Below are 27,386 nucleotides of genomic sequence, written 5' to 3'. Positions count from 1 at the left end.
TGAGGACAGGAAATGTACTTGGTATAAGATGACCCCCAAATATTCTTTAATTTAATGAATCAAAATTCCTTGCAATTCAATAAGGTCTTTGAGGCTCTTCAACTGTCCACTTCTACCCATCCAGCACACATGACTTCATGCTGCCTTCATCTTTTCCTAGTTTTCCCTACCAAATGCTTCTTCACCAGTCACTACTCATTCATCCATCCATCCATCCATCCATTCAACAAATACATTCTGAGACACTTGCATGTGCCAGGCACTGTACCAGGACTTAGGGATGGAGCAGGAAGTAAGGCTCGAGCAGGTAAAGCACCCGAGGGCTGGCTTTCATTGGTAGTCGGTGCGGCCATTGAATAACAATAAGAAAAATCTTGGCTGCAGAAGAGAAGGGTTCTCCTTTTTCACAACATTTTATGCTATCCCCCAAAAGAGCTCAGGAAAAATACTCCTCTGCTATTTGTCACATCCAATAATCCTCTCCCATGGAATTCCAATTTGGTGGCTCCCTCGGCTAAGTAGTCATCGAAGGAAACCTCATTAATACAGTCAGAGCTTGTAGTAGCTGTGATTCATTTAATACCAAAATGGAGGAGAAAAATCAATAATACTTATCTCTGGTCACACTACATTTTTCTTTAACCAAGGTAAGTGTCTCTCATAAATATCCCCCCAAAATGGTAGCAAAACTCACTAACCTCCCCCTCTCCATTAAGTCTGCCCAATGTTGTGTTTCATTCAGTATATACTGACCACCCCCAGGAGAGGCTCCCAGCCCAGTTGTCACTGACTGAGTTCACATCCCCCAGTGAAGCCTTGACTGACCCACTCAACACGGGGAAGTCGGGAAACTACGTGTGCCACTGGTACAGAATTGTGCTTCCTTGTGATGATGCAGTGCAATTTCTGCCTTATTGGGAGGAACACAGCCTGTTCTTTGAGCAGCAGTAAATTCTGAGCAGGGAGGCACTCGCTGGCATAGCCTGGGAGCACTGGGCTCTGACATTGACTTTGCAGAAGGTCTTTTTCTTCTTCCTTTCAACCATGCTAGCTCCACACCTGCCCATCTCCCCCAGGGCTTCCTCCTACCACATGATAGGCACGTGGCTCACTAGCCAGTGGGGCCTTAGTGGTAGGAAGGGCCCCTATAAGCAAAGCTCTGGCCTCTCCCCAGGGCTTTAAAAGGATCAAGAAATGTGCCCAAAGCAGGCAGGGACAGAAACAAATCAGTGATACTTAGTTCTGGTTACAATATATTCTTCTATAAGCAAAATAAGCATCTCTCATAAATACTCCCAAAAGTGTCAAGAAACCCTTTGCCTCCCTGTTCAGTTGCCCAGTGTTGTGCTCCATTCAGGACACATCAGTCAACCACCCAGGAGAGGCACCCAGCCGACCAGCCACTCACTAACCAAGAGCATGGGCTCAGATATGACATCTGCCCTATAAATGTCATCTGGCTCAACTGCTTCCAGCCTTTGCCATCTCCTCCACCTCCTGTGTTTGAAAGCATCCAAGCATGATGAAGACACACTGGCAAAGAGTTGTTTCCAGCTCATTTTAAAACACCTTTGATTGGGCAGTCTCTGAGCTAGCAACGTGAGCAAACCTGTAACCGGTTTCCTGTGCGTCAGGCACCACGTTAAGTGCTTACATGTATTCATTCATTTAACCCTCAGTGATACTGCCATTCCATTTTGCAGATGAGTATAGGCTGCTACAGAGAGGTTAAGTAACTTCCTTAAGGTCACAGAGACCAATCTGAGGTTATTCACTCTTTCAACAGGTACAGCCAACAGCTACGCTCAGCATCCCCGAGGTTCTAGGCCCAGGCTCAGAGATTGGGAGAGCAGAGTGAGCAGCCACCCTGAGGTCAGCTTTCATGGGCCAAACACCTCCTCGGAACCCACCTTGGCCCCCTTTCTCCTCTCACAGGCCCGTTGTTATCTTTTCCCAATCACAAGCCTTTCTTCCCTGTGCCCCCAGACAAAGGGGTCCTTCCCTTCCCACAGCATCGGTCCCCAGGAGGGAGAAGGGGGCCGTGCTCCCCACAGAAGGATGCATGACCAGTTCCAGGAACAGGGTCACATCTTGATCATTTGTTTCTCTACCACCTTTCTCACCTCCAGTGACAGCATGGAATCTGCCAGAGTCGGGGCCCCACAGAGCAGGCAGTGAGTGACTGATTCTCTTTCCCTCCTCCCAGCTCTTTCACAAGCTGATGCTCCCTCCGTTATTTGGGGGTTACCCTTACTTTTCCTTGGGTCTCATCTGAGAGGCCACCTCCTCTGAGACTTTCCCTGATTCCCCCAGGAGGCCTGACAGCAGCTTTCCCCTATGCTCTCCTGGCACACACTCCCGTCCTCACTGCAGCTGCTCTGTTACAGGGTGTCTGTCAGTTACCTGCCCACCTCCTCTCCAATGGTGACCTCTTTGAGAACAAGGGGCCATGCCTTTCAATTCTGTATCCACCAGCCTAGCAGAATGCCTGGCATAAAAAGGTCTGTGACTGACTGAATGAACAGAATTGTTGTTAATATTTAGAAGCAATAGTAAAGCCACAAGGGGCTCTATAAAAGGTGTAAGTAATAATAACCAAAGTAACAATAATAGACACCACGTATTGAGTACTTTCTCTGTGTTAGAACTTATGCTAAATACTTCACAGGTATTATCTCATTAAATCATTCATACCCAGACAAAAATCCTGAGCTGAAAACAGAGATAAACTGTCTGCAGCTCCAAGTCCTGAAGGTCCCCGTCTTGGGCAGCTTGGTGTCCTAGGGCGTGTGGGTAGATTCAACATGAACCTTGGCCCCAGTGCTGCCTTGTAAGTCAGCAGCTGCTGATTGCTTTCCAGGAGAGGGAGCAATGACATTGAACCTTCGAGCATCTTCTCTTTGTGCTCAATGACACCCATCACTGACCCACAGGTCCCAAACCCCTTCAACATCCTCGCCCTTGGCCTCTCTTTCTCTGAATCTAATCATTCCTCTTATAGATGTCTCAAGGTCGTGTCTGCCCTTCAGCTAGAGAGAGTCTCAGGATGATTAAAACTTGGGGATGCTCTCTGTCACTTGGAAGGAGGGCTAGGTTCCCTGTGGGTCAGATCTCAGAGGTACAGAAAAGTACTTTAGGCTTGCTGGGAGTGCGCCTGGACCTCAGCCCCATAAGTGTAGAATTGGGAGTTGGGTAGAATTAGTTATATCCCAGAGGGAGAAATAGGTAACTGTTAGAAATGTGAAAGGTTTGTCAATAGCACACCGTATCAGCTACCTAAATTGTGAAACCTAAGTCAGGATTCCATTTGCTCTATGATAATTTAAAAGCACAACTCTCTTTCTTTCTTACTCTTCCCTTTTCAGTTCACTCACAGCCTATTCATTTATCTGGTTAAGCATTATTGGGAGCAAACATCTAAAAGACACCTGGGTGCCATGATTAAAAGAAACAGCAATGCCTTATCTGGAAATTTTGGTTGAGGACCATGGACAGCACCATAAACTATGCGGACCATGGACAGCGCCGCGGATACACACTACCCCTGTGCACAGACCAGCCCCCCAGGTCCCTGTCTGGTCCTGGGAGCTGTAGTCTTTGACCCAGATAGGGCTCCGTCCAGGGGGCACCAGTGTCGGCCATCCTCTCCAGAGCTGGCACACAAGGAGCTGTTGTTGGGAAAGCCTTCTGTTGAAGCACTCTGGCTTCTAGTACAGGAAGAGCTGCCATACACATGGAGAGAAACAGATTCATGGGGGTCCCAACTAGAGAACAGCACCAAGGGACACAAGCAACTAGAAGGCAGATGCCAGGATCTATGCTGTCCATCCCTGGGAATGGATCCCCTCCCAAGAGAACAAGCTTCTTGTCCTTGCAAATAATCCCCTCTCAGGAATATTTGGGTTCATTGCCCAGCCTGCCCTGAGTGGGAGTTCATATCCCTGACAAAAAAAAAAAAAAAAAAAAAAATGCCTTCAGAGCATGGAACACTTTAATTAAGTGGTCATTTGTTGTCTCCAACAGCTCTCTCTGCCCTCATATGATTCCCTGCCCTGCTTCCTAACTGCCTACCCGAGAATGAAGGATGGCTACAGCTAAGCAGCTCACCTTCCCAGCCCGTCTTTCTGTTTTTTTTTTTTGTATTTACTGTCTCCCCACATACTTCTTCCCTAGCACATCAGGTTACATTTATTTTAAAAAATTGTAAGGGCATCTAAGATTCTTGAGGGCAGTTTGATAATGTGTATCAAAATGAGCCTACCCAAACTCCAGTTATAATAATATGGAGTAAATACGATATTATCCCCTTCAATTCAAACTCTAAGCTTGGTATCCAGAAAATATCTCCACTCTCCTATAATAGTGTCTGAAGAAGGGCTGCCCAATGCAAGAAGATCCAACAGGGTTAGGGGAAGATGCTTAAAGAGTATGTCTTCAACTGCATATCAGGCAAAGCTTGCAGAGTTTAATTCATCACAACAGAGAGCATATGCCCTGAGGTGCAAAACCAATCCACTTATGTTTGGGACAAAGGAAACAGGATAACAGACTGGCATCAGAGAACTTCCAGGATTCAAGGCTGGTCCAGAGAACTGGATGTGGGAGAAGGTCAGAGAAGAGGATAGAAGATATTGAATTGATAGCATCCCTGAAGCTTCTTATTTCTATTGGCTGGGGAGAAGTAAAGGTTCTTGGAAACATTCAACTCCCTGTGATAAGGACCTTGACTGTGATTTGGGGGAAATTCTTGCTAACCAGAAACACTGCCTTGGACTGTCCCCTTTAGGAAATTCCTTCAAAGAAAAATTAGGAACAACAAGAAGAACCAAAATCAAATGAGTATAACAATACAGAGAAAAGTAGAAGCCAAATAGAAGTAAATGGATTTAGAATACCCACCAGAAAAATGTCATGGAGCCACTAAAAATTGCTGAAAAACATTACCAAGAACTCAAAAATATTAATAAAACAAATGTCTCTTTTAAATAAAACCTCAAAGCAGAGATGCACAGTCTCAGGAAAGGTACAGCATGGCATCAAAGGGGAGTAAAACAAGAGTAGGCAGAGCTCCGGAAAGAAGTAGAAAAACAAAATAAAGCCATTAGAGACATGAAGTCATACTGGAAACAGACTGAACGAGAGCACACCTGCTGAAAAGACAATAAGGGACAGAAAGGATGGCATCTGGAAAATGAGCAAAAATGAATGGAATTAGTTCTGGCTCTGGGCAAGAAGTGACCACACAAAGAAGCTATAAAACCCAGAGCAATGCTGGACAGCAATTCGAGGACTCTGAAAAGGAAACAGTAGCAGACAGACTGGGGAAGAAGAACCAGAATTAGAAGTGCTACAGAAGCAGCTATGAACCACCATCTTTCCTCATCTTTGAGCCTGAACTCAAGACAGCCTGAAACTAAGAATGGGGCGCTAGCATGTGGAAAGAGCGAGCCCAGGAGAGCCTAGCTAGTCGTAGCTCAAGAAGGAAGCAAAGGGGGCTTCTGATACGTAGGGAGAGTAAAGGAAATGCCCCACTCTTCTTTTTTTTCTGTTCCCTGTACCCCCAGGCCCCTGGTAATCCTGTGGTGGTGATGGTAGAAACAGCAGGGCCCACAGGTGCCTAAAACCATGAGGGAAGGGAAACTTCATCACCACTAGGAATATCTGTGGGCCCAAGAGGGTGTGGTAAACCCCTGGTGCTTTTCTCTCTCCCTCTCTCTCTCTCTCTGTGTCTCTCTGACCTATGGCTGTAGCCTTTGAGGTAGACAGTCATCGGATCTGCCCAACAGAGCAAGGTTAGTAAAGCCCTAGATTTCTGGCCAGAGGACTGAAAAGGTGAAGCCCAGGGAGATGGTGGAGAGGGAGAATCCCATTAGGTTGTTCATGAATTCCTAGACTCACCCTCAAGCTGTGTACACATGTATCTGATCCTAAATAGCATGCCAAAGACTTTGAGGTAGACTGTCCCAGACTGGCCACTAGGCAGTCCACACAAAGGACAGCTCCTGGTAGGAAACAAAGTCTTTGAAGCAACTAATGTTGAAATTACAACTCACAAAATGTGGTTGGAACTTACAGCTTGAACCCAACTATGTTGATTGTCTACTAAAGCAAAAATATCCAACATTTCCCTTGGGATTTAAACAAGACCCGGAGACTCATACCATAAGAGTTGAAATGTACAGAATATAACCCAAAATTGGCTGGTATAATAAGAACTAGAAAAATCTCAACTTTCATGGGAAAAGATACGTAGATGATGAAGTTACCTGACAAAGACAATTATTATAAAGTTATTCAAAGAAGTAAGAGTAAACACTCTTAAAATAAACAGAAGCACAGAAAGTACCAGAAAATAAGTAGAGAATATGAAGAAAAAATAAATGGGAATTTCAGAACTGAAAAGTAACATAAACCCAAATAGAAAACTCATTGGGTGGTTAAATAGCAAAATGGACATCTCAGAAACAAAAGAGTTAAGTGACCTTAAAGATAGAACAATTGGAATTATCTCATCTGAATGACAGAGAGGAAAAAGATTGAAAAAAAAAAAAAAAACAGAACCTCAGGGAACTGTAGGACTAGTGGTTTACCTTTTGTGTCATTAGAGTTTTGGAAGGAGATGAGAAAGACTGTGGTGTCTGTGTGTGTGTGTGTGTCTGTATTAGTAAATAATGGTTGAAAACTTCCCAGATTTGGCAAAAGATATAAACTTACAGATTTGAGAAGTTGAATGAACTACAAACAGGATAAATCCAAGATACCTATAATAAGACACATCATAATCAAACTGCTGAAAACTAAAGACAGAGAAAAAATATCTTGAAAGTGATCAAAGAAAAAGTGACACATTACTTATAGGCAGGGGTCAGCAAACTATGGTCCATGCACCAAATCTCACTGTCTGTTTTGGTAAATAAAGTTTTATTGAAACATAACTATAACTATCCCTTTATGTATTGTGTATAACTGCTTTAGTGTCACAATGGCAGAGTTAAGAAGCTGTGACAAAGCCATATGGCCTGCAAAGCCAAAAATATTTAATATCTGGCCCTATGCAGAAAAATGCTGCTGACCCCTGTTATGGGAAACAGAAATTTGAATGACTCCAGATTTCTCATCAGCAATCATGGAGGCCAAAAAGAAGTGAACTAACATTTTTTAGGGAGTGAAAGAAAAAACTATCAACCCAAGATTCTATATATAGCAAAAAAAATACCCTTCAGGAATGAAGGAGAAATAAATCCAATATCGGATGAAGAAAAACTAAGACAATTAGTTGCCAGCAGACCTGCTTTAAAAAACTGCTAAAAGAAGTTCTTCAGATAGAAGGGAAATTACATAACAGAAGGAAAATTGGAACAACAGTATTGAAGGAAGAGCAACAGAAATGGTAAACATCTGGGTAAATATAAAAGACTATTTTCCTCTTGAGTTCTTTAAAAATCTTTTGATGGTTGAAAGCAAAAATCGTAACACTCTCTAGGGGAGTTTTCAATGTATATAGTTGTCATATATTTAACATAAAACAAAATATAAATCGAGGAGAAAAAGGACCTATATGGTGGCAGGACTTCTATAGTCTACCTGAAATTGATTATAAGTAGATTGATTCTAAGAATTATACTGTAATCCATAGAGCAGCCACTAAAAAAACTGTACAAAGAGTATAGTCAAAAAACACAATAGATAAAATAGAACACGAAAAAATTTCAAATAACACAAAAGAAGGCAGGAAAGGGAAAACAAAAGGACAAAAACATAAGAAATAAACAAAAAACAAATAATAAAGCACACCAATAAGTATATTAAATATAAATTGCTTAAATGCACAAATTAAAAGACAAGAGATTTTCAGAACAGATAATAAAAAATATGACCCACCTATATACTGTTTACAAAAACTCACCTCAGTTATAACAGTATGAGCAGATTAAAATTTAAAGGATGGAAGAAGATATACTATGTAAACACTAGGCAAAATAAAGTTTCAGTGACTATATTACTATCAGAAAAAGTAGATTCAGAGCAAAGAAAATTATCAGGGATAAAGAGAAACATTACATAATGATAAAAGATCAATTCACCAAGAAGCCATAACCCCAAATGTGTATGCACCTAACAAGAGAGCTTCAAAATATATGAAGCAAAACCCGAAAGAACTGAAGGGGAAAATAGACCAATCGACAACTGCAAATGGAGACTTCAATACTATTCTCTAACTAATAAATAGAATGAGTAGACAGAAAATCAACAAGGACACTAATAAAACCTGAATAACATATCAACCAACAGAATCTAATTGATATTTAGAGAGCATTCCACCCAACAACAACAGAATATACATTCTTTTTAAATGTACATGGAATATTCACCAAAAAAGACCATATGTTGGGTCATAAAAAAAAACCTTAAAATGTAAAAGAATTGAAATAAAACAAAGCGTGTTCCCTGATGGTAATGGATTTAAACCAGAAATCAATAACAGGACCATAACAGAAACATCTTCAATACTTGGAAGTTAAAAAGAAAACTGTTCTAAATAATCCACAGGTAGATCCATAGGTGAATCCAGAGAAAGTCTCAATAGGAATTAGAAAATATTTTCAATTAAATAAATGGTTAAAATACAGCATATCAAAATCTGTAGGACGAAGCTAAAGCAATACTTAAAGAGAAATTCATAGTATTAAATAAATGCTTAGAGTGGAAAAAAGTTCTCAAATCAATAATACAAGCCTCTATCTTAAGAAACTAGAGAAGTCAGAGCAAATTAAACCAAAGTAGGCCAAACGAGGGAGATAATAAATGTAAATATGACTTGCAAATGAAACTGAAAACAGAAAAACAACAGAGAATCAATGAAACCAAAAGCTGTTTTTTTTAAAGATAAATAAAAATAATAAACCTCTTTCAAACTTGACAAAGAAGACAAAAATTACCTATATCAGGAATAAAAGAAGAAATAGATAACCTGAATTGTTCTCTAACTACTAAATAAATTGAATTGGTAGTTTAAAACCTTCTGAAAAAGAATTCTCTAGACCTAGATGGTTTTGCTGGCAAATTCTACCAAACATTTAAAGATGAAATTATATTGATTCTACACGATCTCTTCCTGAAAAGAGAAGAGGAGATACCACTCTTCAACTTATTTTATGAGACTAGCATCACCTTGATACCGAAACCAGGCAGAGATAGTACCACAAAGAAAACTACAAATCAATATCCCTCAGGGACATAGATGCAAAAATCCTCAATAGAATATTAGCAAGTCAAATTCAGCGACATATAAAATGGATAATATACCATAAACAAATGAATTTTATCCTTGGAATGTAAAGCTGGTTCAATATCCATAAATCAATGTAATCCACCATATTAACAGTTTAAAAAAGAAAAACCATATGATAATATCAATTGATACAGAAATAGCATTTGAAAAAATTCAACATTCATTCATGAAAAAAGTCTCAGCAAAATAGGAATAGAAGGGAACTTCCTCTTCCTGATGAAGGACATTTATAAAAACCTACAATTAACATCATACTTAATGGTGAAAATCTGAAAGCTTTCCCTCTAAGACTGGGAACTACACAAGGACTCTCACACCTATAGCATTATATGGAAGCTTTAGCCATTGCAATAAAGCAAGAAAAAGAAATAAAAGTCATATAAATTGGAAAGGAAGGAGTAAAACTGTCACTATTTTCACACAACATGATTGTCTACATAAAAAATCCCCAAAACTACATCCCCAAAATTAACACTCTTAAACCTCACATGAGCTTAGCATGGTCACAGGTACAAGGTCAACACGTAAAAATCAATTGTATTCCTATACACTAGCAATGAACAACTGGAAACCAAAAACATTTTTGAATACAATTTACAATAGTTCCAAAAATTTGAAATATTGCATTAGCCAAAAAGTTTATTCTGGTTTTTCCTTAAGATGTTAAGGAAAAACCCAAATGAACTTTTTGGCCAACTCAATACTTAGGTAAAAATCTAACAATTTTTGCAGGATCTGTATGCTGAAAACTACAAAATACTGGTGAAAGAAATCAAAGCAGACCTAAATAAATGGAGATACATATCACAGTCATGGATGAGAAGACTCAACATAGGAAAGATTTAAATTCTCTGCAAAGGGATGTATAAATTTAATGCAGTATCAATCAAAATCCAGCAGGAATTTTTGTAGCTCTAGACAAGCTGATTCATAAATTTATATCAAAAGCAAAGAACTAGAATAGCCAAAACAATATGGAAAAAGAAAAATCACATTAGAGAAATTAAACTACATGCTTTAAAGACATTATAAACCTACAGTAATCAAGACAGTGTGGTATTGGTGAAACAATAGACATATGGATCAATGGACAGAATATAAAGTCCAGAAAGAAACCCTCATTGATTTTGATAAAGGTGCAAAGGCACTTCAATGGAGAAGGGACAGTTTTTCAACAAGTGGTGCTGTAACAATTGGTTATCCGTATGCAAAAAAAAAAAAAAAAAAAAATAGGACACTTGACCTAAACCTTTATATAAAAATTAACTCAAAATGGATCATAATCTAAGTTAAATACATAAAATCATACAATTTTTAGAAAGGAACATATAATAATTGTGACCTGGAGCTAGGCAAAGAGTTCCTAGACAAAACACCAAAAGTAAGATGCACTTTAAAAATGATAAATTGGACTTCACTGAAATTTCAAAACTTTTGTTCTGTGAAAGGCACTCTTAGGATAATGAAAAGTCAAGGTACAAACTGGTAAAACAAAAATTGTCAAATCACATTTATGACTCAAAAAATGCAATTAAAAATGGGCAAAAAATTTGAACTGAAGCATTGCTAAAGAGGATATAGAAATGACAAATAAGCACATGAAAAGCTGTTAACATCATTAGCCAGTAGAGAAACACAAAACAAAACTACAATGAAGTACCAACACACATCTAGTAGAATAACTAAAAAATAAATAAAAATTTAAAAATAAAACCCCAAACAATAAGAATGGTTTATCTGTTTCTTATAAGGTTAATCAAACATTTACCATATGACACAACAATCTCACTCCTGGGTATTTACCCTAGAGAAATAAAAACTTATGTTCACACAAATACCTATGCACAAAAGTTTGTAGCAGCTCTGTTCATAATCAACAAACATGAGTTTATTCAGTGAATGGGTAAACAACAGTGGTTCATCCACACAGTGGAATTCTACTGAGCATAACAACTTGGATGAATCATAGGACATTACACAGAAGGAAAGAAGCCAGTCTCAAAGGTTCCATACTGTATGATTCCATTTGTAAGACATTGTGAAAAAGACAAAACTATGGCAACGGAGCACAGATCAGTGGTTGCCAGGGTTTCAGGGTGGGGTAAAGGTGTAACCACAATAAAAATACCAACCAGGGCTTGCTTTTAGGTCTGGACAATCATTCTAAAGTTCATTAGAAAAATAAACAAGTAAGAGCTGCCAAGAACATTCTGAAAAAGATAAGTAATAAAGGTGGATTTGCTCTATGAAAATGAAAATGTATCATAATTTGGAGTGTAACAGTGGAGTATGAGTAAACAGACAAATCCCTGAAAAAGTATAGACCATCCCAAAATAATCCAAATACAACTGGGAATTTAGTATATGGCAGAGAGGGGACGTGCCCATCAACAGGTTAAAAAGTGGATTAATTCAATAAATAGTTTGGGGACACTTGAGTATCTCTGTGGGGAAGAAAAAACTGTATACTGACTCTATTCCTTCTACCTTAATAAATTCCATATCAATGAAAGATTTAAAGTAAGAACAAAATGAAACAATTAAAGTACTAGAATAAGTTTTTTGTAATTTTAGAGTAAAAGAAAAAAAGGCTTTTTTCACTATGTCACACACTTTGGAAGCCATAAAAGAAAAGACTAATAAATTGGACTATTTAAATGTTTGGGGGGGAACCTTCCAGAACGCTCAGTGAAAAGGTGGAGAAGCAGCGGCTGCCGGAGCTGCACACAGCAACCTGCTCCTTCCCACTCCCCCACACCAGCATCGGCCTGCTCACCAGCTGTAGGAAATGGTGAAAGAAACCATTTATTATGATGTTTTGGGAGTCAAACCCAATGCCACCCAAGAAGAATTGAAAAAGGCTTACAGGAAACTGGCCTTGAAGTACCACCCTGATAAGAACCCAAATGAAGGAAAGAAGTTTAAACAGACTTCTCAAGCTTATGAAGTGCTCTCTGATGCAAAGAAAAGGGAATTATATGACAAAAGAGGAGAGCAGGCAATTAAAGAAGGTGGAGCAGGTGGCAGTTTTGGCTCCCCCATGGACATCTTTGATATGTTTTTTGGAGGAGGAGGCAGGATACAGAGAGAAAGGAGAGGTAAAAATGTTGTGCATCAACTCACAGTAACCTTAGAAGATTTATATAATGGTGCAACAAGAAAACTAGCTCTGCAAAAGAATGTGATTTGTGACAAATGTGAAGGCTGAGGTGGTAAGAAAGGAGCAGTAGAGTGCTGTACCAATTGCCGAGGTACTGGAATGCAAATAATAATTCATCAAATAGGACCTGAAATGGTTCAGCAGATTCAGTCTGTCTGCATGGAGTGCCAGGGCCATGGAGAGCAGATCAGTCCTAAAGATAGATGTAAAATCTGCAATTGAAGGAAGATAGTTCAAGAGAAGAAAATTCTAGAAGTTCATATTGACATAGGCATGAAAGATGGCCAGAAGATAACATTCCGTGGTGAAGGAGACCAAGAACCAGGACTGGAGCCAGGAGATATTATCATCATTTTAGATCAGAAGGACTATGCTGTTTTCACTTGACAAGGAGAAGACCTTTTCATGTGTATGGACATACAGCTGGTTGAGGCATTGTGTGCCTTCCAAAAGCCAATATCTACTCTTGACAACCAAACCATAGTCATCACTTCTCATCCAGGTAAGATTGTCAAGCATGGAGGTATCGAGTGTGTGCTAAATTAAGGCATGCCAATTTATCGTAGACCATATGAAAAGCGTCGCCTAATCATTGAATTTAAGGTAAACTTTCCTGAGAATGGATTTCTCTCCCCTGATAAACTATCTTTGCTGGAAAAACTCCTACCTTGAGAGGAAGGAAGTAGAAGAGACTGATGAAATGGACCAGGTAGAACTAGTGGACTTTAATCCAAATCAGGAAAGACGGTGCCATTACAATGGAGAAGCATATGAGGACGATGAACATCATCTCGGGATGGTGTTTAGTGTCAGACCTCCTGATGGGGCCAGTGAATAACACTCACTGCTGGCATTTTATTTGCAGTAGTGATTGAGTGAAGGACTATAATCATAATATGCTCACTACTTGCTACTGTTTGTTTTAATATTCAACTATAGTAGTGTTTTAAAGTTAAATGAAGAATAAACTCAAATATAAAAGCTCAAAAAATGTTTTTTGAACAGGTAGAATAAAAAGTTTTTTAATCAAATAAAAACTTAGAAATTATTTAAGATACATATTACAGAAAAAAGGGCTAATTTCTGTAATATATAAAGAGCTTCTCCTAACCAATAAGAAAAAGACCAACAATCTAATCCAAAATTTTATAAATACGTGAATACACAGTTCATAGAAAAAGAAAATACATTCAACTTTCTTAATAAGATAAATGCAAAGTAAAACTATAGGATAACTCCTTGTATACGCCAGAACCACATGAATAAAACAGTACGATAGTATAATGTTTAGGTAAGAATGTGAGGAAACAGACACCTTCATATGATGTTGCTTGGAATGTAACTTAATTCATCATTTATCTATCGGCAGAGTGTTATTAAATCAAGTGTGGTACGTTCATTCTGCTGACTACCAGCTCCCAACTCAAGTCTTTTCCTTGCTGTCATAAAGGAAAGCTTCTCCCCTGGAGTTCCACAGGGACCCTTGCTCCATCAGCTCTTTGCTCGTGGATCACCCTCTCAGTGGGTCTTTCCTAATCTCCCAATTTAAAATTGCACCCACTTCCTATGCCTTTTTTTTCTGCTTTATTTTTCTTAATGATGCACACCACCATCTGACATACTATATACATTTTTTCATAATTTACTGTCCGTCTCTTCTCTCCAGAATGTGTATCAGAAAGGGCTACTTTGTCTTTGGCACCTAGAACGATGCTAGGCACACAGTAGCTGCTCAATAATACTACTTACTAAGAATGAGGCAGCTCTTTACGTACTAATGGAAACCAATCTAATACAAGTTATAGTGTTACATTGAAAAAGCAAGATGCAATATGTGTATGAAGTATGCTACATTTGCACAAGAGAAAAGAAAGGAAAAAGTGTCCGTCACTGGAAGGATTGATGAGAAATTGTAACATGTTGGCCTCTGGGGAGCTGATTGGGTGAGGCAGGGTGGGAAGTGGGGAAGGGAGACTTACTTTTTACTGTATAGCTTTTCTACCTTTTCAATTCTTTATCCTGTATTATTCCTTCAAAGTTTGCATAATTTATAGTTTAAAAATATATAACAATATGGGACCTCCCTGGTGGTCCAGTGGTTGAGACTTTGCCTTCCAATGCCGGGCGGGGCGGGGGGCGGGGGCGGTGTGTGTTTGATCCCTAGTCGAGGAGCTGAGATTCCCACATGCCTCGTGGCCAAGAAGCCAAGACATAAAACAGAAGCAATGTTGTAACAAATTCAATAAAGACTTAAAAAATGGTCCACATCCAAAAAAAAAAAAAATTTAATGAAAAAATACATAACAATCTTAAAAATATGAAAGTCCTCTAACCTATAATACCACTTCTAGAAATTTATCCTAAGTACATAAAAACTGTTCAAGGATAATCACTGAAGTATGGATAGAAAAAAATCTGGAAACAACATAACTAGGTTATGTTGTAGGTTAAGTCCCTGCAAGGAACTACTGTACAGCTGTTAAAATATATTTATCTGTGTTGATTTAAAGTTCACAGTATATTGCTGGTTAAAAATGATACTTTTTTAGAGTGTGTGTGAAAATGTGTGTGTGTTCACTGGATTTAGGGGGGACTTTTACTATCTATACATTTTTATGCTGGTTGCCTTTTTATAATAAATTACTTTTGAGATCGAAACAAAGACAATGAAAAAAATAAGGTCACTTCTTCAACAGAAAATTTTATAAGATGAAACATACAAAATAAGTTGTTTCTCTTTATAATTCTTTTAAATGTTTCTTTAAATTTCCAAGCTGCATTAAAAAAATAAAATAAAAAACAATAGCAATGAAAATATTTTCATGTCTGAGAAAATACAATGTCTCTTTCACTCACCCCTGGCAGTAATGAAGGCCATGCTCTTTAACCAAGAAAGAAAGTGCTCTTGCCACGATCTCAGCTGTTAATTTTGGGCATAAGACAGCAAGAAATCAAGTAATAATGAGTGTGGTTATAATAGTTAACATTTACCTCTTGTTTAGTTTGTGCCAGGAACTGCTCTAAATAAATGCTTTTATGTGCAGGAACTCATAGAATACCCCCAAGAGCACCAAGAGGGAGGAGACAAGGATACACCCCACTCACAGATGAGGAAAATGAGGCAGAGTTTGTTCAAAGTCATCCTGGTCACCTCCAGCACCTGGGGGCCCTTCTCCCTGGGCCTCACCCCCCGCACTGCTGTTACTTGTTAATTTGTCCATCTCCTCAAACAGACGATGCAAATTTTCAGACTCATTCAACTGTGGATTTCCAGCCCAGCACAGTTCAGAAACACGGCATACGCTACTGAACCTTTGTTTATTGAATCCATGTGAACGACAAACAAAGAAAAAGGTTCCAACCAGGGCAGCCCAGCACCGGAGAGGTGCTACCTGCAGGGCTCCTGTTGAGAGGAAAGGCCCTCATGAGGGACTCCCAGGGGAGAAGCACAACCTGGGCTCTAACTAGGAAACAGATGAAGTACCCCAATTCCTCCTCCCAATTTATAGCATGTGCTTGCACATCTTATAACTGCAGATGTTAGAGGTGCATATTTCATTACTTTCAGCATTGCGTATTTATAATTTAGCAGTGTGTAAAAATTTATAAAGGCACAACTAGTGGTTGGTTAATGACGGTTACTGTGGCAGCCCATATTTAGTGTATTTTTCATGTCATGGAAATCTGGCCTGGAACAGAATGCCACATTCATAAAACAGGTGATGAAAAGGGGGAGACATGGGCCAGGGGCTTTGTGACAAAATGCTCCTAGACTCACAAAGGCTGTCCCTCTACTGTCAGTGAGAGGCGAGCTGCTCCAAAAAGGACACGTGAAAGCAGATGAAGAGGGGTCAGAGGCATCTCTCGATGAGCCAGATGCATGGGAGCCCACTGCCAGCCCAGCTTCAAAGAGCAAAGCTTTCTGATGGAGAATAGTTAAGACGAGAGACCCCCAAGAGAAAGCGGTCGATGCTACTGCTGTATTGACAAATGTATAATTTTATCTTGGAAAAAGAAATCCTCTGCCTTTCCAAAAGTGAGTCCTAAAATAGCTGCCTTTCAAGGACCAGCGTCCTAATTGAGTTTTTATTCATCAGTGGCTACAGATGAGCCAGAGCAGGTCCTGGAAGTTTATCCCCGAAGCCATGGTCTGGTCTCACAACTCATCAATTCTAGGCATTGGATGACATGGCGCCGGGCCCAGGGGCCGGGAAAGCCTGCAGCCCAGCCCCATTACACAGCTCAGAACAGCTCAGCTCTGGGTAGGGCTGGGAAGATGGAGGCCTGATGCTGCAGGAGGTGAGAGCTGGCTGGGCGGGGGCCAAGGGGAATGACGGCTTTGCAGCAGAGATCCCAGGAGCATCCCTCCTGCCCCCCCAGTACCCATCGTCCCTGCCCTGCCCTCCAAAGATACTAAAGAGCTTTGGCTTTTCCTGTCCTATCCATACTGTGAGGAAGAGGTGAGGGGACATCCACGCAGCTGTCATTAAATCTACCCGTAGGTTAAGCACTGCCAAGCTCTGCTCAGGCCACCCCAGGGTCAGGCAGAGCCCATAATGCTGTCTGTCCAGGCTGAGAGGGATTCTCCCCAGGCCCCACCTGGCAAACCCCCTACGGTTACCAACAAGGGCTGAGAAACCATAAGACCCCTTGTACTCCCCAAACACAAAGTCAAGGGATTTGATAAACGGAGTCATCTATTTTCACTTAGTACAACAATTAAAGCAGATCCTTATTTTCAAACCATCACCCTAAACAAGTCAAACCACACTATAAATCAAAAAAGAATAATTAAAACCTACAGTTCTCACAATACCACAGAGTAAGGCAATTACAAGGCACTTCTAATGAGCAATTTATGTAATTTAAAAAGTCAGACCCATAATATGCAAAGAACACTTCAGTGAATTACTGCCAGGGACTCTGTGCCCTTTGGTCCCTGTGCCTGGCCCCTTCTGCTGTGACTCCTCAGTCACCCTCTCCTTGTATTTCTGGGCACCTGGAAAATAGCCACAGAAGATTTTCTTCACAAGCTCAGACTGTGCCTCATACTTAGAAAGCACATTTAATACCAACTTGCATAAGGGATGGTGGGTAATTGCTGCTAGCCTCCAATATGAGTGCTGTATCTCATCTATGATATGCAATTTAGAAGCTATATTCTAGTAAGAGAATTTTATGACTTGCTGTCATGATAAATAAAAGTTTATGGCATAATGGAATTAATATTTACTTTGAGTGCAACACAGACTATTCAAATAAAGTTGTTCTGGAATCACTTTACACCAGGACAGTTGGGAAATGTTGCCAACCGACAGCAGGACTTGAATTCGCTTCCCCTTATCACCCGCCGATGACTGACAATCTTTCCGTTTTCTGGTTCAATCTGTGTCCGGACAATTTTTTAAACAATTGCTGTAGTTAAAAACGTTGGTGTTGGACGTGATGTGTTAAATGTCTCTTGAGCTGGAAGCACGTGCAGGGGTGGGGCAGGAGGAGAAGGGGAGAAAGAAGTGGGGGGGGGGGCGTGATTCCGTGCCAGCCTCTGAAGGAGCAGCTTTGGAAGAAGGAAAAAGACACGTTCTGAGTAAGCCCCTCTAATGCTGTTGTTTTCAGAAGGGCATTTGTGACTCATCGGACATTCAATCTGTTGCTTTTATGTGAAGGAAAATTTTTACAAAGAATACTAGCTCACATCTAAACTACGCAGTGGCTGCTTGATTCTAACATAACCATACAGCAAGCAATTCTCTTACTTTATCCTAAATTATAATTTACTGAAGGTGCGGGGAGCAGTTATTCCAGATCTTAAGTGAGTCAGAACCGCAGTCAGGTTTACCGTGAAGCTACCAGCACTGAAGCTTCAGGACTGCCCCCCACCTCACCACCGGTGTGTTGCATGGACAGACCCCTTCCAAGATGCTAGGCCTAATTTTGTGTTCATTATTTTGTATTTATACAAGATCCCAACTGTATTGGCTTCAGACCCCATGAAATTGGCACCTGCCCCTGATCAGAAATAAACTTACATTTCAAAGCAAAACAAAACAAATTCCTAAGAGGAGTGGGAAATCCTGTCCCAGGGTGGGGTTGGGACCTCTCGAGGTCCTTGGCACGAGAGTTCTCGATGGCACACGTGGGGTTGCGGTGGTGGTGCCGCCGGGGAGGGGATGGAGACGTAGGGCTTTATCTGAAGGGTCCAGGAGACTAAGACACAATGGCCAGCTTCTGACTCGGGGGAGCCGCTGGCTGCCGGTGAGGCTGGATGCTCTCCGAGTCTGAGTCATGCAGGAGCAGGAGGCAAGTTGCCCAGACTATAAACAAGTGGAGAATTCCAGAGAAAGCAGGGATTAGTGGGGCGGGCCAGACCACCCACCTTCTCTCCCTGCCTTAGTCCCTATGAGTCACAGGCAGGATTGTCATAAGGGGGGAAGACAGCCGAAGATGCTGTCATAGGGCCAAATGTGAAGCTCTTGCTCAGAGGCTACGATGGTTTTAATAATATTCCTAGTGGTAAAGAGTGCCTTTAATAAAAAGAAACCAAGTCGTTTCATATACTGTTTTGCTACAAAGAATAGTTTTACTATTGGTCTTCTTAATGACCAATCCATAAACACATAGAATGACCTGTGTAAGGACCCCGAGTCTCTATACCTCCAGCTCATATTTTGAAACAGAATTTTCATATATTTTGAAGATGAGGAGCCAGTCCCAGAGAGGGGAAGGTACTCGCTTAAGGTCACAAAGCAAGTCAGTGGAGTGAGGCAAGATGCAAACTCAAGACATCTGACTCTATTACGGTAGCCCCTTCGTTAAAGCAAGTCACCTCCTTAGGTCACTGCAGGAGAAGGAAGAAGCCAGCTGTGCATCCAGAAACCCTGAGCCTGGTTGGCAATGGAGCAGGGGGGAAGGGAGGCCCAAACGCTAACCACTCAGGAGTGCCCGTCTTGAATGTTTTGGTGTTCCCCAACTCAGTGCATGAGTCCAGACTCACCCTTCTCTCCAAGACGGTCCCTGAGTGCATTTCTGAGGCCTTAGGTCAGGGATTTGGGGGCTCTAGAACCTAGCACAATGCCTGGCACATCTAAGGTGCTTAATAAAAGTTGGCTGGATAAACAATTTAGTACGTATCTATTGTAGAATGCATTGAGACATCTATAAAACATCCTTCAGATAGAAGTGATGAAATATGCAACAGACTTCTGGCACTCCAGGGCCATTTGGGCACAAAGCTCTAGAATTTCCCCTGTAGCAAGTCACAGGAATCCCAAGCCTGTAGATGGAGGGAGGTACCTGTGTGAACAGACGCCCAGGAGAGAGGGTGACATGCACCAGGTCAGAGAGAGCTACCGGTCCTGTTTCAATTCACAGTCAGAGAAAAGACAATCATTGTCCCTCCAAGATGAAAATCCATTCCTGGCCACCCCAGGGACCCTGGGCGGAACTTGTCAGTGGCCTTTCTAGAGAAGAAAGTAGCTTTGATATAAGGAAGAGGGGAGCTCTGTTGCACGGGGGCATCCTGGGTTGGGGCAGGGGGACCATGCATCTCTGGGGGATGCTGAGGAGGAATTCAGCCCTCATAGCTGCACCCAGGACCCCTGCCATGTTTCCTTGGCTCTTGCCCTGCAACTCCCCCTCGGGAAGTCCACCCAGTCCTCAGCCCTGGAGCTCTCTGTCCAACCACATTCCATAGTGTCTTCCTTGAGAACCTGCCCCTGCAAGTTCCCTACACAGGCCAGCCTAAAAGTGCAACCACAACATCTTTACAATGGTCTTTGTTTATTTCAGATTGCAAATTGTTTGATGATTTTATTTCAATGAAAGGGACTGCTCTGTATCACACTGCAAACACATACAGAACTGTTGCCCATAAGGGTGATGATCTGGTGCAGGGGATGGGAGGAAACAGTAAACATTAAATCAAAGCGACTCAGCTTCCAGTCACAATGAAGGGACTGAAGCTGGACCTGCCCTCCGGCTGGAAACAGCCATAAAACTCGATGAAAATATCTGAGGCTACTCTTTGCAGGCACTGGATGACAGGCAGTTCAGGACTGTGACCCCATAAGAAAGAAAACACACAAGGTGAGCCCTACATCTGCCGAATTTCTGGACCATTACGCAGGGAGGTGGGGTCCAAGCTGGGCACAGCAGCCTCCCTGATCAGAGAAGGCAAAAATCAGAATTTGGGGCTGCTGAAGCAGCTAGAATTTGCAGGTCTGAGCCCTGGAGAGAAGGGAGCTGTGTAGAAGGAAGTCTGCAGAAGTCTGCTTGGAGGTTCCTGGGGAGTACCCGGTTGAGGGCAGAGCTGCCCATATGCAGGGCAAGACTCTAGATACTATAGCACTGAAGGCTAAACAGCGATACTGGAGGTCACGCAGGGTTGGGGGACCTTGAATTATGGTCCAGCCAGATGTGAGAACCCTCACTGGGTACCTGCAGCATTCACTTAAGATTCCAGAAAGCCCAGGCTTAAGGCTTAAGAGGAAGAACCACATCCTTGCATAAGCAGCAGAGCCTTCAACTAAGGGCAAAACCAAAATAGACCAACCATATCAAAAGAGTAGAACCAAGTCATCTGTCAGAACAAAAATCAACATGCTTTACAGAAAACAACACAATCCAGACTCCCTACAACATAAGTTCCATAATATCTAGAGTATACCATGTTCATGGATTGAAACTGGTCTACAGATTTAATAATCAAAATCAAAAAGAGCTTTTTTTAGGGGGGAGAAATTGTTTTTGCAAAATTAGGATCTTTCTGAACATACAGTTTTACAGTTTCTTTTCCCATTGATCCTCCATCCCCGTCCCAATCATACCCTCTTCAGGCATTTGGCACAGTTAACCACTTCCTCTTCAGAGTTCCTCTTCACTTGGTGTTCGGGTCATCACGCTTTCCTGGTTCTCCTCTGCCTCATGATTCCCTTTGTCTCCTTTTCCTCTGCTGGCTCTCCCTATTTCTCCCAGACTGCTAAATGTTTTAGGTGTCATAGGGCCTCAGTCTTTGGTCATTTTCTCTCCTCTGTACACTTTCCCTGGGTGGTCACCCATGGCTGATGCCTACAAAAGTCTGCATCTCTGGTCTGATGGCTCCCCTGAACTCCAGATTATATATCCAATAGCTTACTCAACATCCACACTTGGATGCTGCATTTAATGTGGCTGAAACATACCTCTTGATTTTCCCCCCAAGCCCTCTCCTCTCCTATGATTCTCTATGTCCGTTAATGGCACCATCCTTCATCCAGTTGCTCAGGCTGCAATTTGGGAATCATCTTCATATTTTTCTTTCCCCTTATCCCACATCCAAGTTATCAACAAGTTCTACCAACAATATCTTCAAAATGCACCCCCTGTCAGCTCATTTCTCACCACCTCCACTGCTGTTAAAGTAACTGAACAACCATCTTTTCTTGTCTGGAAGACTGAAAGTGGAGCAATGGTACAATGAGATAGGTAGGACCACGGATGCTGGGGCCAAAAAGCATGAGGCCAAACCCTGGCTCTGCCACTTACTAGTTGCATAAGCTTGGGCAGAGTACTTAACCTCTCTGTGGCTCATTTTCCATCTGTAAGGTGGAGTTCCTAACAGCACCTTCCTCCCTCAGAAGACTGGTACAAAAGACTTTGAGTCAAGGGTCCTAGAAGGCTCACTCCCTTTGGCTCTTCTCACTTGCTCTGATGTGTTGTGAGTGTGATCTGCAGAGGTCCACATGGCAGGGAACTGAGGTGGCATCCAGCAAATAGCTAGTGATGAACTGAAGCCCTCAGTCCAACAGCTCATGAGAAGCTGAATCCTCCCAACAACCATGTGAGTGAGCTTGGAAGATCTGGGCCCCTTTGGCCCTGGAGATGACTGCAGCCCTGGCTGTCACCCGGCCTGCAGCCTTGGGAGAGACCCCAAGCTGGAAGACCCAGCTAAACCATGCCTGGATCCGCAGCCCACACAAACGGTTAGGAATAAATGTGGCTGTTGTAAGCTACTGAGTGTTGGAGTAATTTGTTACCCAAACATTGGTAACTAATACACTCTGCCTCCTTAGAGGCACCGATCACCTCCTGGATTGTATTTGTCCATTGTATCAGTCTCTCCTGCTGCTAGTAAGCTACACGAGGCCATGGATATTATCTGTCTGGTTCACTTCTGAAGCCCTAGAAACTAGGGCCATGCCATGGCAAGCACTCAATAAATATTTGTTGCATAGATGAATAAATATCACACAGTGGGCCTTTTCCTGTGTGGCTATGTGATGTTGAAATGATGAACACCTGGAAGTAATTTGGAAAAGATTTCTTAATCTACACCCCCATTCACAGTACCACCAGCCATTCAATCAGCCGGCGTGGACTAGGACTCTGCCAGGCTCCATGGTGCAGACTGGAAAGAAACATACAGCAAACCCTCCCCTGAAGGAGTTACAATCTGGTTGAAAAGAAGAAGTCAGCTCGTGAAAACGCATAGAGGGGTTTAGTTCTCAGTCCTGGGCCGCTGACCGAAAGACCTTACGTGGAGATCCGTGGGTCCCCTGATGACACTGAACACATGTGTGAGCCACGTGCCGCTCCAGGCGTTGGACACGTGCTGCCCCACATGTGTAAATCTCCAACCCCCAGAGAAGTAGGTGCCACTACGATCCTGGTTTTACTGATAGAAAAGCAAAGCAGAAAGGACTTAAATAGCTGCTCTCGGTCATATGATGGGTAAATGCTAGAGCCAGCGTCTGACACCTGAAAGACGACTGCTAGCCCAGCCTGTGCCCCAGCCCATAGGCGGTGATTGGCCCGTGTCCCCGCTCACACGCGATGATTGGCCCGTTTCCCCGCTCACACGCGATGATTGGCCCGTGTCCCTGCCCACATGTGATGATTGGCCAGGCAGACAGATGGAGGCGGGGTATGAGGGGAGGAAAGTCGACACCAAAATGACCTTGGAGACGAAGTCAAGTGCAGAGGGAAGCTGTGGGGAAAACCTGTGACGAAGGGCCTTGGCCTCAGAGGCCATTAGGGAAAGAACCCCCAGAGTCGCTGCCCCGTGACTCTACCCAGGCAGGGCTGCTCCTCACCTGCAAGGAGTCATGGCAGAGTCAGAGAGTGGCTGTCTTCCCCTTAACCAAGTTCATAAGGCACAGGGATAAAATGAAAATTTATTAACGTCTGACAAGAAATCACTACTCCAGGGACCAGAAAGTTGTATGATTTAGAACATTTTCTTTGGGAAACTGAAGGAGAGCAGGTCGGTGGTTTCTATGTTTAAGCCTTTGGGCAGAGGAGGCCAAGGCAGCCCTTTCTCCACAGGGCTGGTCTCACCACGGACCATGTATGAGCTGGCTGCTGGCCAAGACTGCCTGTCCCTCTGACGCTGTCTCTTGTCCCATGGACAGCTTCCATCAGGTGCAGTCCAGTTCTGGGGGCCTGAGTCCACTGTCCTTTAAGGTGACTGCCCACCTCTGCAGTTTCACAAGGATTTATGAGAGCTGCTGAGTTTCCCTCTTTGCCTGCTCCCCAGAGAAACGCAGTGTAGCCCCAAACGCCGTGCTCAGCAAGTGGGCAAGAGTATAAACCCCCAGGGGGGTCAGACCAGGCTGAAGAGCACAAACCCACGAGGGAGTCCCCCACCACCTGCCTCCCCTGCCCCCATCCGAGCACCCCAGACATTTGCACTTCTAGGGAGAGCTTGTTCAGCAGTGATCTCCTCAGGCACCTCCTCTGACGGGCGCCCAGGATTAGCTGGTGCCCTCTGCACAGAAATGAGGGAAGCCTGGATTACTCTGGGCTTGGGGCTCGACTGTGTTTCCCCTGGGAAATGCCTGCCAGTGGTACCCTTGCACACTTCAACAGTGGGAAGCATGAGGCTGCTGGCATGGAGCAGAAGAAGGATTACAAAAGCCAAATACTCATTACTACCACAATCTCCTGCAACCAGCTCCAAAGAGACCCCAAAGGTACTTCTGAGCTTTTGGAGAAAGGTGGGCACGAAATAGCTTGGGACCCTGGCCAGCAATATTACAAGAAGTCGTGAAGATACTCCTCGTCCTCATGCCCAGGGGAAACCCCAATGCCTTGAGGCATTAAGCTGGGCTAATTCGTGTCTGGAGTGCCCTATCCAGAGTCCTAAGTGGGATGCTGTCCATTTCCAACTCCTCCACCCCCTGCTTCAATTGCATTGAAATAGGAGCACTGTGTTGTAACAGATGAAAGCAGACCACCATATTATGAAAGCTGTAGTGATAAATACATTTCCCGGTGGATGGCGAGAAAACAAATGACAAACAAACCCAAACAGGAAGGTGCACGTGGATCACAGAACCACCTGGGCCCTCGTGCCATAACACTCTGTAGGCTCTATAAATCGGCTCGTCATGACTCTTCCGTCTTGGCTGACAAACGACCAAATGGGCTCTGCTCACTCTGAGTGCCAGAGAAACACCAGCCCGGGAATGGCCTCCAGGTGCGGGCAGGGATGATTCTCTCGGGCCGGCTGCCTTCCAGCACACGTCATCCGGGTCGCAGCGGGCCTCTGGCAGCAGCTTCTGAAGCTGGGGAGGCCTCTGGTCGCTGGGACAAGCTGTGCCTGTGTTCTTCATCCTTTACCAGCCTCCACCCCTACCCCCAGCTTCTCCAGCCCAGGTCCCTCCCTTTCTACTGGAAAGCAGTCAATAGGTGGGGTACAGCAGAAAAATTGCCACGGAAATCAGCTGGGCTTTAGAACTCCCAGCAACCCAGCAGGGAGCTGGACCCATGCCGAGTGCTTGCTGCTTCTTAGGTGATTCTCCAGGACTCCCAGGAGAACGGGCGAGGACTGGCTTTCCGGGAGATCACTCCTGATGTCTGTCTATTTGATGGTGGAGGATGGGCTGGGGTGGGCCCCTGCTCTGCAGAAACTCCTGTGCAATTCCCAGAGGGGAAGCAAAGTGCAGAAAACACTCGGCTTTGAACTGGGAGGCCTCTGGAAGGGAGCTGGGGGCGCGATGGCAATAATGCCAACTCGCTTGGGCAAAGTGGCTGAGTTTCCTGAGTAGGCAAATGCACCCCAGGCTGCAGGGGCCTCGAACAGGACAGGGAAGGAACAGCAGCCCTCAGTGATTTGTAAGGGTTGGGAAGGGGTTTCTTCAGAAGGAATTCAATCAGGGATCAATTGGGGTGGATCGGGGAGTGTGAGCTTCTCGCTCCTGAGTACAGAGAGTGGGGGACCTGGCATCTGGGCTGACAGTCCCAAGGAAGAAGCAGCACCATGATGTATCATCTTTCAGAAGACAATCAAGTCCTCAGAATGGATGGCGAGGCTGGGGTAGCAGAGGTTGAGGTTTTGGTTTGGGGTTTGTTTTTTTTAAAGATTTTTTTGATGTGGACCATTTTTAAAGTCTTCATTGAATTTGTTACAGTATTGCTTGTTTTATGTGTTGGTTTTTTGGCCCCAAGGCATGTGAGATCTTAGCTCCCCGACCAGGGATCAAACCGGCACCCCCTGCCTTGGAAGGCGACGTCTTAACCGCTGGACCACAGGGAAGCCCCAGGCTGAGCAGTTTTAACAGCACCCTCAGCCTCTCCAGTGTATTCAAGCTTCCCATAAAGATCCGAAAGAGATCCACATTCACTGGAGCTGAAACACAAGGTGGCTTCCAGAAAACACAGGATATCGGCTCTGTCTGCTAAATAAGTTCTTTCAAATAACTTTTTTTCTCTCCTTTTCAAACTGCCAGTATGTAAGAGTCGTTCAGAATTGATCCCCAGAGAAGGCTCTGTCCAATAAACCTTCCCTCTAGCTCACATCCCAGGAAGCCTCAGAACAAGCCACCGCTTCAGCAATTCAGTCTCCATATATTTTATTTTTAGAATATTTAATTTCTGGCCACCAGTCCTTAGGTCTCCAATCTGATTTGGTTTCTATACATGGATTTTTCATACTGTTGTTGGAAAATATATTTAATTTCAAATTTCTTTTCTTTGGCTGCACCGTGCGGCATGTGGGATCTTAGCTCCCTGACCAGGGATCAAACCCGTGCCCCCTGCAGAGGAGGCATGGAGTCTTAACCACTGGACCGCCAGGGAAGTCCCTAATTTCAAATTTCTGCAAACTAAAATATTCAATGTAAACGTCAGAGCATGTGTGGGCCATCCATTCCCCCTCTCCGCGATGCACGCGCCAGCTTTGAGATAGGCGTGTGTGCCCTTGGACGGTGTTCTCAGATGTTTCCATTTACAGAGCCCCATCCAAACAGCGGGGGAAGCTGGCATCTGGTTTTCTTCCCTGCACCACTTTCTGCTTCCAGACAGTTGTTGGAAATGTGCCTCTAGAGTTCCAACTAAGAAGCCGAATTTAGGTGACAACCAAAAATGTCTCATGCTAATGACGCCCATGGAATGGATGCAGGCTGGCTGCCCTGTCCACACTGGTCACCGTTCCTGGGCTAAATTCTCTGCTCTTCCACTTCTGCCAGCACAGAAGAGTGAGGCATTAAGCCCAGGGCAGGCTGGAGCTGTTCAGGCAGCTGAAGTAACCCCAGGAAGCATCCCTCCAACAGCAGCTAATTCATCACTAGGAAATAATTTGGGCCTACAGGACAAGTAGATCATTTGCTAGGGGTGATGGGAGGGTGCACTTAGAGGAACAATCAGCCTACTGGGAGCAGGCACCTAATAGACACCTTCTTCCAACAACGCCTAGGAGTTATGCATTATGAAGCCTATTTTAGATGAGGAAACTGAGGTTCAGAGAGCCCCGCCGTGGCTGCATAACTACTCCATGGCAGAGCTGGCTCAGGCTGGTTCCACAGCCCACGTGCTCCCTACCAGGGTGGCATTCTGTCAGGAACAGGTCTTCTGAGATTCCCCAGTGCAGCACGAGGTGGTCCTGCCACAGGGCAGCTGCTCCTGTGTCTCTCTACCTGTTCGAATCCCCACGACCCCCAGCCCTGGGGCACTGCTCCT

At 43.4% G+C, this 27,386-nt stretch overlaps 1 protein-coding gene and 1 pseudogene across 1 annotated transcript in view; one reads left to right on the top strand and one right to left on the bottom strand.

Annotated features, from left to right (window-relative positions):
• CAMTA1 (calmodulin binding transcription activator 1) overlaps window positions 1-27,386 on the bottom strand; it is an 899,418-nt gene that overhangs the window by 395,142 nt on the left and 476,890 nt on the right. The window lies entirely within an intron of this gene.
• Window positions 12,063-13,349, top strand: LOC132477245 (dnaJ homolog subfamily A member 1-like; annotated as a pseudogene).

The sequence above is a fragment of the Mesoplodon densirostris genome, chromosome 2 (assembly GCF_025265405.1).
Source record: "Mesoplodon densirostris isolate mMesDen1 chromosome 2, mMesDen1 primary haplotype, whole genome shotgun sequence".
Taxonomy (NCBI): Eukaryota; Metazoa; Chordata; class Mammalia; order Artiodactyla; family Ziphiidae; genus Mesoplodon; species Mesoplodon densirostris.
The sequence above is the reverse complement of the archived record's forward strand: the minus strand, read 5'-3'. Positions and strand labels throughout refer to the sequence as shown.